Here is a 7,244-nt window from a genome sequence, read left to right as displayed (position 1 = left end):
ATGCATTCGACATTGACAGAAGAAGAGAAGAAGCGTAAGGATTAAAAGACATTAACACGATCACATCTGCATTTGTCTAACAAAATTTTATAAGATGTGATGAAGGAGAAGAACGCGGTTGCATTATGGAATAGGCTGGAAAAAATATGTATGTTGAAAACTCTAACCAATAAGTTGCATATGAAACAACGTCTTTATGCTCATCATTTGAAAGAATGTGTATCTGTGCACAAACACTTAACAGTGTTTAAGAAAATTCTCTCAAACTTGGAGACCATGGAGGTTTAGTATGATAAGGAAGATCTAAAGTTGATTCTAATTTGTTCATTGCCCCCGTCTTATTCAACCTTTAGAGACACGATTTTATATAGCAGCGAGTCTCTCACAGTTGATAAGGTTTATATTAATTGACCTCGTATGATAAGATGAAACATCTTGTGGTTAAATCTGACTCTCAAGGAGAGGATCTCATTGTTCGAAGGAGACAAGATCAGAATGCTGATGATGATCATGGAAGGACACAGAAACGAAATCCTCACGATAAATCTAAAGATAGATCAAAGTCTTCAGAGGTAAAACTTGTAACTTCTACAAGAAGAAAAGGCACATTAAATCTAAGTGATATAAGCTGCAAAACAAGATCAAAAGGGAGGCTGTGAATTAAAAGGGAAAACAACCACAAAAATCCAGTGAAGTTGATGTTATAGAAGACTACAACGATGGTTAACTTCTAGTCGCTTCTATCAACAATTTTAAAATGAGCGAGGAATGGATCATTATTCAGGTTGCACCTTCCACATGAGTCCCAATCGGGAGTGGTTTACAACTTACGAAACAATGTCTGAAGGTGTTGTTTTGATGGGAAATAATGCTTCGTGTAAAAATGTAGGTGTTGGAACAATTAAAGTTAAGATGTTTGACAGAGTTGTTAAAACACTTAGTGAGGTACGACATGTTCCAAAATTGAAGAGAAATTTAATTTTTTTTAGTATTCTTGATTCAAAAAGGTACAAATACACAGTTGAAAGTGGGGTTTTGAATATTTCCAAAGGTTCCCTCGTTGTGATGAAAGAGTAAAGAAAGACTGCCAAGTTATATGTTTTGCAAGGCTCTACTGTTACTGGTGATGTAGTTGTCACTTCCTCTTCCTTATCAGATGATGATATTATTAAACTTTGGCATATGCACCTAGGGCATATGAGTGAGAATGGCATGGCAGAATTGAGCAAAAGAGGACTTCTTGATGGGTAAGGAATTTGCAAACTGAAGTTCTGCGACCACTGGGTTTTTGGGAAGCAAAAGAGAGTTTAATTTACCAAAGGAATCCATAACACGAAGAGAACGTTGGAGTATATTCATTCTGATCTGTGGGGGGCATCCAGAGTGCCTTCGAGAGGTGGAGCTAATTATATGCTAACTTTTATTGATGATTTTTTCAAAAATGTTTGGGCATTCTTCCTAAAGCAGAAAAGCGATGTGTTTTTTGCATTTAAGTCTTGGAAAACTATGATTGAAGAACAGACAAGAAAACAAATAAAACACCTCCGCACAAACAATGGCTTAGAGTTCTGTTTTAATGAGTTTAATGAACTATGCAAGTCAGAAGGGATCGTGAGACACTTGACAGTTCGTCACACTCCACAACAGAACGGCATTCCAGAATGATCATGGAGAAATTTTGATGTATGTTGTCAAATGCTGACTTACCGAAGTCGTTTTAGGCTGAAGTAACCTCTACTATATATTTTTTGATCAACCAATCTCCATCCATTACCATTAAGAAAAAGATTTCACAAGAGGTATGGTCTGGTAATTCTGTTGATTATTCTAATTTAAAGATCTTTAGGTGTCCTGCGTATGCTCATGCTGATAATGGAAAATTGGAATCGAGATTCATTAAATGTGTTTTTCTTGGTTATAAAGCTGGTGTAAAAGGGTATAAGTTATGTGTCTTAAAAATAGAAAAGTTGTGATTAGCGGAGATATTTTTTATGAAACTGTTATGCTACCTAACTTATCTCTTAAAAAATCTTTCAATAAAAAACATCAAAAGCAGGTGGAGCATCAGATTAATCTAGAATCTATAACAGAGTCGACTCTTCAAGCCAATACAAAAATTTAGAATTAGAGTAGCTTCTTCACAACAACACTCTACCACCAAAAATAGAATTAGAAGATAAATTAAACCTTCAAAGAAGTATGCCAAGACTGATCTAGTTGTTTATGCTTTAAATGTGGTTGAAGATATAGATGCAAATCAAGAGCCATCTAATTATTCTAAGGTGGTTAACTGTGAAGACTCAGAAAAGTGGATGTTTGCTATGCAAAAAAAAATGGAATCACTCCACAAAAACAGAACATGAGATCTTGTGAAACTTCCTAAAGGTAAAAAGGTTGTTCGTTGTAAATAGGTGTTTAAAAAAACAGAAGGGACTCTAGGAGTTGAAAACTCAAATATAAAGTAAGGCTTGTTGCAAAGGGTTACAGTCAAATTCCAAGAGTGGACTTCACAGATGTGTTCTCCCCAGTTGTGAAGCATATTTCGATTCGAGCTTTACTTGGTATTGTGGTTAGAACTTGAGGAGGATATTTACATGCAACAATTAGAGGATTTTACAGTCTCAGAAAAAGAAGATTATGTTTGCTTGCTGAAAAAGTCCATTTACGGTTTGAAACAGTTACCAAGATAGTGGTACAAGAGGTTTGATTCTTTTATGACTTCTCATGATTTCAAAAGAAGTAGCTTTGACAGTTGTGCTTACTTTAAGAAAAATAGTGATGGTTCTTTTGTATATCTAATCCTTTATGTTGATGACATGTTGATAGCAGCGAAAGATAAAGGAGAGATACGAAAGGTCAAAGCCCAACCAAGTGAAGAATTTGAGATGAAAGATTTAGGACCAACAAAGAAGATACTTGGTATGGAGATTCTCAGAGATAGAAAAGCAAGTAAATTGTATCTAAGTCGGAAGGGGTACATTAAGAAAGTTTTTTGTAGGTTCAGTATGTAGAGTGCTAAACTTGTTAGTACTCCTTTAGTAGCCCATTTCAGACTTTCATCAACTTTGTCTCCACAATCAGATGATGATATTGAGTACATGTCATATGTTTCATATTCTAGTGTAGTGGGATCTCTCATGTATGTTATGGTTTGTTCACGTCCAGATTTATCATATGTAGTCGGTGCAATTAGTAGATACATGGCGAATCTTGGTAAAGAACACTGGAAAATAGTTCAGTGGATTTTAAAATACTTACGAGGTACTATTGATGTTTGCTTACAATTTGGAAGAGCTAGAGATTGAGTCATTGGGTATGTTGATGTTGGTTTTGCTGGAGATCTTGATAGAAGAAGATCACTTACAGGTTATGTCTTTACAATCGGAGGTTGTGCAATCAGTTGGAGAGCCACTTTGCAAACTACAACCGCTTTGTCTACCACTGAAGTTGAGTACATAGCGATCATTGAGGCTTGTAAAGAAGTCATTTGGTTGAAGGGATTATTTAGTGAACTCAATGAAGACCTTCGAATCAGTATAGTATTTTGTGACAATTATAGTGTCATCTTCCTTACAAAAGATCAAATGTTTCATGAGAGAACAAAACACATTGATGTTTGGTATCATTTTGTTCGTGATATTATTGCTCATGGTGATATTGTTGTGAGCAAAATTAGTATTCATGAAAATCCTACAGATATGATGACTAAGCACTTCCTATAACCAAGTTTGAGCATTGCTTAGACTTGGTTGGTGTTCATTAATGAACTTAAACCCTTAAAGGGTTTTATAGAAAAGGTAGAGAACTTGTTCATTAAGTGTTTGCGATGAAGAACTTGTTCATTAAGAATTCGTGTCAAGGTGAAAATTGTTAGAATTGAGTGACTCGAATCCTTATTTAAATAAAATACAATGGTAAAATAAAATAAAAATAAAATCCATATAGAACTACACTTCTTTAATTTTATTTTAGAATAAGGTTTTTAAAACCTTATTAAACTTTATCTATTTAATATTGATTAGAATAATGTGTTTCAATCTTAGTACACTCCTATTAGAATATGGTTTCACAAGCCTATAAATAGACATAGTCTATTCCTCTCGTAATCATTTGAATTCGACATAGTGAATTTTCTTCTCCTCTGCCCGTGGTTTTTTTCCTGAAAGGGTTTCCACATGAAAAAATCTGTGTGGTTTTTATTTTTTCTCTTTTCTTTGCGATATATTGTCAGTACCGACATTCTATTTTTTTTTACAACAAGTCTCTCACGAAAAAAATGAAATATTTGCCTCTTATTCTTACCAACAAGGGAGGGGAACCCCAAATAGGAACCTTAAAAGATAGGCGCCTCCACCCTAGTAAAGAAAAAGCCACATGCTTATCAACTAGCTTTGTGCTAGAACTGAACATAACTGTAACACCTCAAACCCGGCCTAGACGTTATGGTCGCATTTGTGGTGTTACATTAGAGTGAGTTTTGAAAAATGTAGTTCTATTAGAAAACTCTGCTTGCGTTAAAAAACCTTGTTTGTGATCTTTATGAAAAGCTACCTTATTTAATTTATTTGTTAAATTAAAGGTTTGTTAAGCAAAACATGCCTCATACAAAAAACGTTATTACGCTTTAAAACATTTTTCGTTGCAGAAGCTTTTAAAACCAATTACATGGCATAGCAGTTGAAAACCGTTTACCTTTTGAAAACCCGAGTCCTACTGCTAGCATTTATAGGTCAATTTAAATAAATCCACAAATAACTGAAACTTTAAAACGGCCTTAGTACATAAAATTTACCTATATAAATGATAAACCGTAAATTATACATAGTTTTACCCCATGTTTAATGCATTTTATAGATGATTTCTCATTAGAATTGGTGAATTCGATGCTCCTAATGCTTTAATTTCATGTTTTGTACTCAGGAGAGCACCAAGAGTTAAAAGGAGCCAAAAACGAGCCAAAAGGGACAAAACGGACCAAATCGAGAAGATGACATGGCCTAAGCCTTGCCACATGGGTAGCTCATACGCCCGTGTCTTTCGAGGGTGTCGACTAAGGCTTTTACGATTCACACGGCCTGGCCATTGACCCACACGGCCGTGTGCAATTTAACGGATCGAACACAGCCTGACAATCACGTCACACGGCCGTGTCATACGGGCGTGTCCCTGCTGAGCCCAAGTTAAGTCCAATTCAGAAAAGGCCACTTTGGAGGGTTTCTAGGCATTCCAAAGCCTATAAATACGCACTAGAGGAGGAGAAAAGGGGAGACGGAGAAGAGGGGGTAAGGAATTACCCCAAGAAAGCCGATTGATCCATCTCAGAAGCCAGATTCATTATCAAGACTGAAGATCTCTCCTCAATTTCCCTTCAGGAGTTTTGGGTTTTCTTTATGTTTTTTACTCTTTATTCTTCTGAGATGTTTTCTTATTCAGTTATGAACTAAATCCCCCAAATACCTAAGGGGAATGAAACCTAAAAAGAATCTTGTTGTTATTTTTTGAATTGTATAATAAATATTTAACTTGCTTTTAATTATGTGTTCTTAATTCTTTCTTTCATATCCCAGGATACTGATTCAAGACACGCTCTTATTCAGAGGAGGAATAGACCCTGTCTAAGAGTACATTTGTCATAATTAAGCTGAGTTGATTGCGCACCTAGAAATAGGGTGATAAGATTTTGCCGGATTAGGGTGAAACCTAATAAGGGGATCCATACATCGAGTTAATGCAACCCTAGAGTGTTAATTAGAGAAAAGTCTCGGTTATTCAATTTAGGGATTAAACGTTATTAGTCTTGAATAGGGATAATAACATAACTTAGGAATCTCTACGGAACAAGTTGAATGCATAAATCGTCCGATTCAGAGCCTGAATAACAAGTACAGTCTATGTGGATTTTTCCTTCGGTATTGTCTCAAGTCAATCGATTTTCCCAAAAGCAATTCCCCAATTCTTTTCTTTGTCCGTTCTTAGTTTAAATAATTAGTTAATTAAAACAAACCCTTTTATTCTTAGGCTAGATAATAAAAAGATAGTTATTACTAGTACTTTTGGTTCCCTTGGGTACGATATCCCGGTCTTGCCATTACTATACTATTCTTCGATAGGTGCGTTTTCCTTTTCATCGTGATAGTAGTCAGTCTAGGTTTGATCTTCATTATAAATATTTATTACTTGTTACGAATCACGCGATCAATAAACTACTTTTACTAAATTCTAAACAAAAACATAATCAGTGGTGTTGCCATCTCCGAGTCCCTCCCAGCACCGAACCGCCTAAGGGTTACCTGTACAGATAGGCAGAAAATGTGAGTTTATAAAAACTCAGTGTGTAATCCATATTTATCAAACAGTCAACATACAGTGTTGAACAGTCTAGGTCTAAGCCCATTTCAGTCGCAATATCAGTGTGGGTCTTAACCTAATACAGTAACAGTATCAGTATGGGCCTTAGCCCATTTCAATACAGTATCATAAATGAATAAAAAGATCCTACCCATCCATCCTCTACAATCTACTCCGTCCAACCCTACACTCTTTGTAGGGATAAAATCGACCCACCCATCCCTACAATCCAGAATTTAGTACCGGTTGCGACACTAACAGTAATTGCAACAGAGATGCCAGTAATAGGCTTATAGCCTTTCAGTACACTTCCTCCAATATAATATGTCCCAACCATGCAATACAACATAATATAAATGTACATACAATAAAGGTGGCATGCTCAAACGTTCACATATCACATAGAGGTATTTTCATCATTTACCTTATAAGGGTATAACAATCACAACATAAATTAGGGTTTAGGTGTACTTACCGACCCAACAGTAGGTCCACATTCGTCTCGTGTGACCCGTGCAACCTTAACAGTTTAACCGCAAAAATGGGCCCAACCCCATAATACGGCCCATGTAGGCCCACACACTCGTGTGGTCCAATAAGGCCAAATAATGGCCATGGTCATGTAAACTATACAGCCGGCCAATTACACTCCACCCATCCGTACGGTTTATCTGTATGGGGCTCACGAGCCTGTAGGGCCAACTCGGCCCATTTCAGCCCAACGTGGCCCAAAACGACCTATGCCCACGAGATCACTCGATGTGTCTCTATAATCGCGTACTCATACTTATGCATTTAGATGACCACACAGGCGCACACATGCCCACGTGGCATCGATGGTAATACATTCCTAACTTCTGCTAATGAACAAATGAAACAGTGTGATTACACACCTG

The sequence above is a fragment of the Gossypium hirsutum genome, chromosome A07 (assembly GCF_007990345.1).
Source record: "Gossypium hirsutum isolate 1008001.06 chromosome A07, Gossypium_hirsutum_v2.1, whole genome shotgun sequence".
Lineage (NCBI taxonomy): Eukaryota > Viridiplantae > Streptophyta > Magnoliopsida > Malvales > Malvaceae > Gossypium > Gossypium hirsutum.
The sequence above is the reverse complement of the archived record's forward strand: the minus strand, read 5'-3'. Positions refer to the sequence as shown.